Here is a 9,377-nt window from a genome sequence, read left to right as displayed (position 1 = left end):
TGATAGTGAAGCAAATCATTTGATGTAATCTGTCTCAAATACTTATATTATTAAAAAATAAATTACGCAAAAAGAAAACACATGGAAACCTGTTGCACTTTAATAGTAAAATCATTTCCTCCAAAAGCAGCTTAAGCCATTAAAAATTACTCATATGATGATTCATAACTTGACACCTTTACTACTATTACAAAATTTTTATCTCTATTTACATTAATAGAGGCACAATAGAAATAACAAAGTATGAAAGACTTGGATCTCAGTACACTTGTTATACTTAAATAACAGCTTAGAAATTGAGGCTTATATTTTATGCCCTGAGTTTAATTTCTCATTGGGATCAATTTTCTATTATAGTTACTGAAGTTATGTGACTTTTTGAAAGAATTCAATATATGGGCACATTCTGATTCAATAACAATATCATTTAAAACAAGCTCTTTAACCAGAAGTGGTCTTCTTTGTTTTGTTGTATTAGTAATTATGATTCTATATGTTACAATATTTAAAGAAGGAAGTCAAGTGAAATGAGGAATCACTAATAACATAAACAAGTTTATAAATCTCAGAAACATGAACAGTCTGAAAATTGATATGGAAACCCAACAACTTGCTATAAAATTGCATTTAATTAGATGCTTTTTCCAAGATCATTGATATTTATATTGAACTGGGGAAAATGTTTATATTACTTATCAAAAACTATAGTCAAACTTTTCAGAATTATAATTGATAGGGAGTTGGAATGATTTTAAATGTCACCATTTCAAGCATGTTAACACCTCTCCTAGTGTTTCACTTTTGCTTTCAAATGGAAAGACGTACCAGTTAATCCAATGCAACTATTACAGAGCTTAATATATGGAGTTATCTTTATAAGACTTAAAATGTAATAATATCCTTTTGATAGAATCTGAAAAACAAGGTTGAAGCTTAAAACTACTACATACAATGGGCTATACATTATACATAAAGAGCAGACCACTAGCTTTTCTGTATTCTATCATTGACTCATTTATTGAGTAATATACCTTCTTTTAACTTGAATTTTTCTGATAGACCTACCATGATAAATGAAATCATCACATAGTAATTGTGTCATGGAAGTGGGGCAACACAAAATATGTAATTAATATAGCAGATGTTGTGAGAGATCTACACTATGAATGCAAAGAATTCTTTAGTTTCATATAGTGAGATTTCTGGCAGAGCTAAGGCTACAGGGGGCAAACGCAGACCTCATCATGAGATATATCATTAAAAATGATAGTCCAAGAAAGTGGTGACCTCAGCCAGTTGGATGGTGCCAAGAGGACTGAGAAATGGACAGACTGAATATTATTATAGTCCAAAAGACTGAGCAGTGTCCTAGGCATCATCTGTAACAGAAAATATAAGTGATTCAAAGAATATTAACTCAGTGATATTCTCACCCAAAATATATCTTCCCAACAGCTTGATGCCACCTGGGAATTGGTCTTTCGGCATAGACTATGACATTTTAGAATTCTCCTGTGACACATCATTATTTCAAATATATATTCATAGAGGCCCCCAGAAAGAACTACAAATCACAACCACCTGGGACACTTGTTTAATCTGCAGGCTTCTGGATACCCTAAAGCTTCTAATTCAGTATGTCTGCTATGAGGTCTTGGAACCTATTCTCTTTCTAGACCACCCAGATGTTTTGATGTTGTGACTAACAGTTGAGAACCACTTCATTAGCAGCCCTTAGTAATTAGAGATTATTTATTTCATTTCTCTCATCCTCCGATATTCTACGAAATAAGAGAGATTAAAGGGATACATAGGGTACCTGAGGGAAGTTTTCTAAAAGGGAATGAGGCTTCTACAAATTCTCACACAAAAGTTACGTGTGGTAATTTTGTCCAGACAAACCTGAACCTTCCTCAACTATCAGCTAATGGAAAACCATATCCAGAATTTCCTGCCTAGACCTCATTAGGAAATCAGATGCCATAGAGAAAACAAAGACATTAAGGGTGTGTCTGCACCAAGCATTATGAAATAATTAATTACTGTTTCTTCTGTGATCATGAAAATTCCAGGTAACTCTCCTGACAGCCCATTAAAATACTTATTGTGAAATATAAAATATCTCAGCAATTACCTATCCCAGGACCATTTACCATCTTTTCCCCCCAAACACCAAAAACCGAATTGTAAGACTAACACATTTTCTTGTAAAGGCATGTATGCCATCAGATGCTCCTTCGACTCACCATGAGACTTTCATACTACATTATATAAAGCTACCTAATTGTCAGTAATATTTAATGATGAGAATATCTGAAAATTATTAAGTGGAGGTAACAATTGGCAGCATTGAAAATGTATAGCTATTTTTGAACAAATATTTTTTATTAATTCCTTGAAAAGTTCATACAATGTATTTTGATTATATTTCTCCCTCCCTAAATCTCTCCCAGATCTACCCCCCTCTGTGCCCACCCAAGCACCTGTTCTTTTTTCCCCCTATCGATTCCAACACTGAATGGTAAATTCAGACACAGGAATCAGAAAACATCAATCCAATACATTTATGTCATTTTTCATGTTAAGTTGATCTATCTCAGTACGTAAATCTTGTAGGATATTATTTTGATTTAAATGAAGTCTCCCTTTTACAGATATATAAAACCCACTACAGATTGAAACCATGCTGATTCTCTCGTAAATCTTTGCTTGTTGAAATGATAGAGATCACAGAGATGAAGGTTATGTAAAAGCTGACTTGAATTGAGTACTTACTACATTAAGCCCTCTGCTATACCTTGACACAATCTATCTAATCTCAAAACAATTATGTCAAATAACTGAGTGATATAATCATTTGTATTTATAGGTGAGGAAACTGGGGATAAGAAAGATTAATTTTCCAAGGCCACATACTCTTTTTTTTTTAATTAAGTTCTCATCCATAGCCCCAGCTGGCCCAGAACTTGCTATGTAGACCATCCCAGGCTGACCTTGATCTCGTAGGGATCTGTCTGCCTCTATCTCCAGAATGCTGAGATTAATGGTGTAAGCCACCATGCCCAGAGACAAGGAATGACTGAGATAGAATTCAAACCAAAACTGATCTCAAGCTTGGGACAATACTGAATACAGCAAACAACACAAGAAAAAATAATTCAATTATATTTTAGGGTCTGCATATGGTGCTACTATAAATGGATCCCAAAGATATAATCTTGTTAACATTATAACTACACCAAGTTATTAAATTATACAGCAATGCAACTCTTAACCCAGACTGCCCATTCAGATGCTGAGTATGACTGGCAGTTATGGTCCAGCCCTTCAGAACACTCAGTAATCAAGTTGAAACTTACTTCAGAAACATTCTTTCTCCTCTTATAAATATCTATATTGAATTTTATAGAGGCACCATTGCACAAATTTGGCTATTGCTTATGTCCTCCACCCTTTGATAATAAAAATCTTTTTAAAAAGTTAATTGCTTGATGTGCCGATGTACAGCTCTTGTCTTTAGTTATTAAGGAGGTTGAGGTAGGAGTACCACTTTAAGTTCACAATTTTGATACCACTTTGGACAACATAATGAGCCCTCTTCTCCCAGTAAAATTAAAAAGTAAGACAAAATAGGGGTTAGCAATATGGCTCAGAGGTTCAGAACACTGACTTCTCTTGCAGAGGACCTGGGTTTGATTCCCAGCACCCACTTGGTGACTAACAACCATCCATAACTCCAGTTCCAAGCGATCCAAAACCCCCTTCTGACCTCCACCAGCATTGCACAACATGGGTGCACTTACATACATGTAGGTTATATCTCATACACAAAATAAAAATAATAGATAAAATTTTTAAAAAATAAGACAAAATAACCCCAAATTCATGAAATAAAGATTCAAAATCAACAATATATGCCTACTGTTGATCTATGCTTTCATTTATATTTCTTTTTTAAGGTGGTATTAAATATGATCTGTTTATATATTTGTAATAATTATGTTGCACTCTCTTAGACTTTCTTAGAATAACTAATATTTATTGAGAAATAGTCTTTTACAAATCTGCATATATGATTAACTTTTAAATATTTTAATTTCTTACACATTGTAAGAGTGCCTTATATTTAAGGTGCACTGTCATATCTATGTTAAAAAGGTTAACTAGTACAGTAGTAAATCATATAATGAAAATTACAGATCAGTGGTTGTTCTTTTGTCTCTTGGCTCTATTATATAAATCCAAACCAAGAAAGGTAAAATTCTGCAAAATAAGCTTATCTCACTAAGAAAGGGCACTTAAACTTGATTAATCTTATAGTTCCAAGTCATCAGTTTGAGGCTAACTTATCAGTATCATCATCATATCATCATCGTTGTGTAGAATGGCTCCAGGAAACTTCTTGAATAGTGCTCTGTCAGTTCAAATGAACTCTTCACTCTGTTTCTGCCTCCTCAAATTATGCAATTAGTGCAGCTGAGGTAGGCTTCATTTTTCTGCTTCTTCCAATACTAAGCCTGGGTGAATTTTTGTCTATTACAAAGAATTGTGTCATGGAGTCTCTCTCTATTTGTAAAAGACAGGTGATTTAAATAATTTTTCTTTTTATCTTACCAATTTTGGTAAAAGACTAGCAATAAAAGCATTTGATTTTGTTTTATGGAGGATTAAGACAATTTGGCAAGTATTCTTGTTAAAGGCAAATTGGAAACTTTAGGGTTTTGGTTTTATCATATAAATGAATTTTGGTTCTATCATAGTGACAGCAAGTGTATTTTTCACATCTCTGTATGCACAGTATGTAATAGGCACTTGATATTCATAGCTTTAGATATACTGTATCAGTTATTTTTCATTGCTGTGATAAAATGCCATGACCATGACCATGGAAACTTATAGAAGGAAGACTTTATTTGGGCTTGATGTTCCCGTTCTGAGGGAGAGTTCACAATGGGGGCCAGGGACAGCAACAGGTGTCAGCCAGAGAAGGAAGCTGAGAAATCACAACTTCAACCTCAAACACAAAGCAGAGAGATTGAATTGGAAGTGGAGCAAGGCTATAAATACTCAACGCCCTCCTCCAGTGACATATTTCCAACAGCGAAACCTAAAACTCCTCAAACAGAGCCACCAACTAGAGACCAAGTGTTCAATGACATGAGACTGTTGGGGACATTTGTCATTCAAACCACCACATATACCATTGCCAGCAAATGTGCTACTCTGTTATTATTTGGACCCATGTTGGTGTTCAGAATTTTCTTAGTGTATGTATTCTCAAATTCTCTTGTTATCCTAATAGCCAACCAAACCCTGATACTCTCAAATTTCTACCACTATCCTATTACAGCTCAACATCTATTTGTTTACTAAACATATCCACCTAGGTTTTTCTGTCACTTTGAATAGAAAATGTCCATACTTCAACTCATCCTAACTTTCAGTTTGAAATACATTTTTCTCTATTTTGTGTCTTAATAAATGCTACTGCCACTTGTCCAACTGCCCAATTCAGAATCTGAATGTTGACTTTACTCCTTGTCCCTCATCTTTTATACTGAATCAGTTGCTGAATTAGGCTGGTTCTATCTTCTTTGTAAATCCATAATTTTTTTTCATATTGACTTTCACCACCTTACATCAAGTTTCCACTATTTCTTACACAAACTATTCTCATAATCTGTTAATAAGTTACCTACGCTATAGTTTTCCTCCTTCCAAAATTTAGTCTTCAGCTGGGCATGGTGGTGCACATCTTTAATTCCATCTCTTGGGAGACAGACAAAGGCAGGTCTCTGTATAATCGAGATTAGCCTGATGTACACAGCAAGTTTCAGGCCAGCTGTGGGCTACAGGGAAACCCTGTCTCAAAAAAATGTATTATTCAGTGTAGCTAAACACAAATATTCAGTTAACAAATCCTCTGCACTTTTTAACCATGTACTAATCTGAAGGCCAGCATATATTTATGGTCCCAGTTTCAGATTTATTTTATTTTTTTCCTGCTATTTTCTTCTGTTTTATGAATTTAAACAAATTCACTTTTTATGATTATAGACCTTCCCATACTTCACCTCTCTTGACATTGTCCCATCACAATTATATATTTTACCAGTTTGAAAAACTATATAGGTTGCAAAATTCTGGAGGGGGATGGGTTCCAGGTATATTTTGTATCAGTCAGAATTTAATACATAGTAAGTGATCAATAATCATTTGATAAATGAAAGAAAGAGTGGGAGGAAGGAAGGAAAGAGGGAAGGAAGGAAGAATAGGAGATAGGAAAAAGAAAACGGCAAGGGAGTTAGGAAAGAGAGAGTAAACGGAGAGGGAAGGAAAAGAAGGGAGGGCAAGAATAAGGAAGGGGGGATTAAGTAATCCATCTAATTTCTCCTTTTTGACTATAGCCAAAAAGACAAAGTAGTAGGGTACTTAAAGTACACAGATTTTAGGAGATATTTAGAGTGTGTGTTTTACTTAAAGTAAGGAAACCGGCAGGAAATAGATGAATTGGCAATGCTTTCAGGAGAGCCATGTGCACATGGTTTTATTATTAATGTACTAGTGTTAGGGAATAGGACTAGGGTTAGGGAATAGGACAGCTTTGACTTTGGCATCAAGTTTTATTTATTATTCTTACAGTGATGTTTTTATTTTACTCTGTCATCCGGTCAGATAATACCTGCTAGGTCTTAGCATATTGAAAATGGAGATGTGCCATGTGAGCTATACTGTGATAATCGTCCTTGTTTGGACAGATGAATGTGCCTGCACTTTGTCCCCCTCCATCAAGGACTGAAGACTCTTAGTTGGATTCCATACTTGCCTAATATAGGATGTCATTATTATGATTGATTTCAAAGTTTATTGAATGATCCATGTGGGTTATGATGGCCTACACTTTCATTGTGTTCTGTCACTTTTACATGACTGTTCTGTGATTGTAACTTCTTGCACTTTTATATTTATACTAATATTTAAAGTACGTTTCCTGCTCTCAGAATCTTGATCCTGTGACTATTAAACAAGTTTAAAGGTCACATTCAAAGCTTCACCAGCTAATTATGTAATAGAATATATTTTATTGGTAGGTCATAGACAAAGTGAGAGACAAAGGAGTTGAGAAACTACTGCCCTGACTTTTTAAGCAAACAGAGAGAAAGAGAGAGAGTCACTTTTTGTATTATTTAAGAAAAAGGAAGCTAAAATCCTGTAGCTTTGCTCTAGTAAAACTTGTCTTGTTTCTTTTCAGTCTTTTTCTTGCCCCAGGCTACATTGCTTTCCTTGAAAGGAATATCTGAAAATAATCACCTTGGAACAGTAAATGGGCTTTGTACTCTGAGCCAGAAGTCATTGATGTGGGGACTTGTTACAAGACAACATTGTAAGAACTCACCAGGCAAGAAAACAGATCATACGTACTTTCAAAGATAATTCAAGTGGAAAAAACCAATAAGTTTAAGTAAATGTGGCCCCTAAATAGAAACAATAGAAACTTCGCATGTTGTGGGTTCCCGTTCCTTAACCTTTCCTTGATGTCAAGTAACATAATTAGAAATTCTCTGGGTTAAGTTTTTATCTGAAAACAATCTGATTCCTTTTCTGCCAGCTGGTTGCCATCAACCTCAGAATTTTACTTAAACACCATTTGTCCAACTCAAAAGTACATAAACGGTAGATCAATGTCACTAGTAAGAATTCAGCATTAGGGTTCAGTTCTTTTTTGTTATTTTTAAAACATAGATAATCTGAGAGTAGACACAAAAAGGGATGAATATTTTATGAAGAAAGTGTGCATAGAGAGAGAGAAGAAAGAAAGAAAGAAAGAGAGAGAGAGAGAAAGAAAGAAAGAAAGAAAGAAAGAAAGAAAGAAAGAAAAGAAAATGAGAGAGGCAGAAAGAGAGAGGCAGAGGCAGAGGCAGATAGTTTGGTGTAAGACTTGGATTTTCATTCCATTTTCCTAGCAAGGCTTTCTACTTATTTCTTTTCTCCAAAATTGTTGCATTTAAAATTATCACTAGGCTTCACCTCATGGTCATTTATTAGTTTCTTGACCTCTATGTATTTTTCAATCGAAACATGCCTATCTAGGCATTCAAACCTAGCATCCAGCTATAAGATAGGCTATGCAACATTTGTCTAGGTTTCCTCACCAGGATGATTGCTTATAGTTCCGTGCATTTACCTGTAAATTTCATATAGGACTCAAGTAGAGTACATAAAATTGATTGGGGAGTAGCAAGGGGGTGCAGATAGGGAACAGGTCTCAATATGATCAGATTATATAATATGAAATTAGCAAAAATTCAATAAAATATCACAAATGTAGAACCATTTTTTTTAAACTTTAGGTGACCATTTTGGTTTTAAAGTTACACAAATAGTGTATGAACCTTCTTATTGAAGAAAAAAATTGAATTCAAAAGTGGATGTAGTAGAAAGTGACAGGCCCACTAAACAGGCATACCCTCAGCCCAAGACACTTCCCAGGTGGGGGTTTTCATGGAGTTTAGTGTCCATCATTCTTATCCAGGCCCCAAAACATTTCTAACTTAAAATATTAGTGATAAACTTCCAAATAACAAGGAGCATATTTATATGTCATTTAATTTTTCACAGAGCTTTGTACATTGCAATCATGTTGTAATGACTATTAGGTAATGTTGCAGGGAAATTTTACTGAAGACAAATTGGTCTTAAGGATTCAGTACTTTGTTCAGGTAATGAAGTACCAAAAGCACGTCATGGAAGGCTTTTCAACTACTAAACTACCCCATATACATCATGAAGAACACTGAGATAGTAAGGTCTCCAGCATATATAATTGTGCACAAAATGGGCAAAACATGTTTAAAAAATCATTTAGTAGTAAAGTTATTCCCTCTTTTCTCCCCTAGTACAGCATATCATTTCCACATGCACCAAATTTCTGTACGCATAGAATTAATTGGTAAAAATATTTGTTAAATAGTAAATTTGTATAGTTAGGGGGTATAATAAAATATTTTAATGTAAATTATACACTATAGAAAGATTCACTGAAGCTAATTAACATGTGTATCACTGAAATAATCTATCTTTTTCATAGTGAGAGTATTAGATGTCTTGGTTAGTAATATTGAAATATATAATACATTATAACTGTAGTCACCATGGAGAACCACATGTCATAAAGCGTTATTCCTCCAAGATCACTAAAACTTTGGATCTTTTGATCAACATTTTCCCATCTGTTCACTTTCCGTGGAAACCACAGCTTTACTCTCTAAAAGACTGACTTTCCAACTGTGGATGTGTCACCTGTTCTCTGTGCCTGACCAGATGTACGACTCCACCTGCTGTAAAAACAAGCTTCTTTGATGAGTGCTGTATGGCAT

This window comes from Nannospalax galili, unplaced genomic scaffold, assembly GCF_000622305.1.
Source record: "Nannospalax galili isolate Female #2095 unplaced genomic scaffold, S.galili_v1.0 scaffold10, whole genome shotgun sequence".
NCBI classification, from domain to species: Eukaryota; Metazoa; Chordata; class Mammalia; order Rodentia; family Spalacidae; genus Nannospalax; species Nannospalax galili.
Note: the sequence above shows the minus strand (reverse complement) of the source record.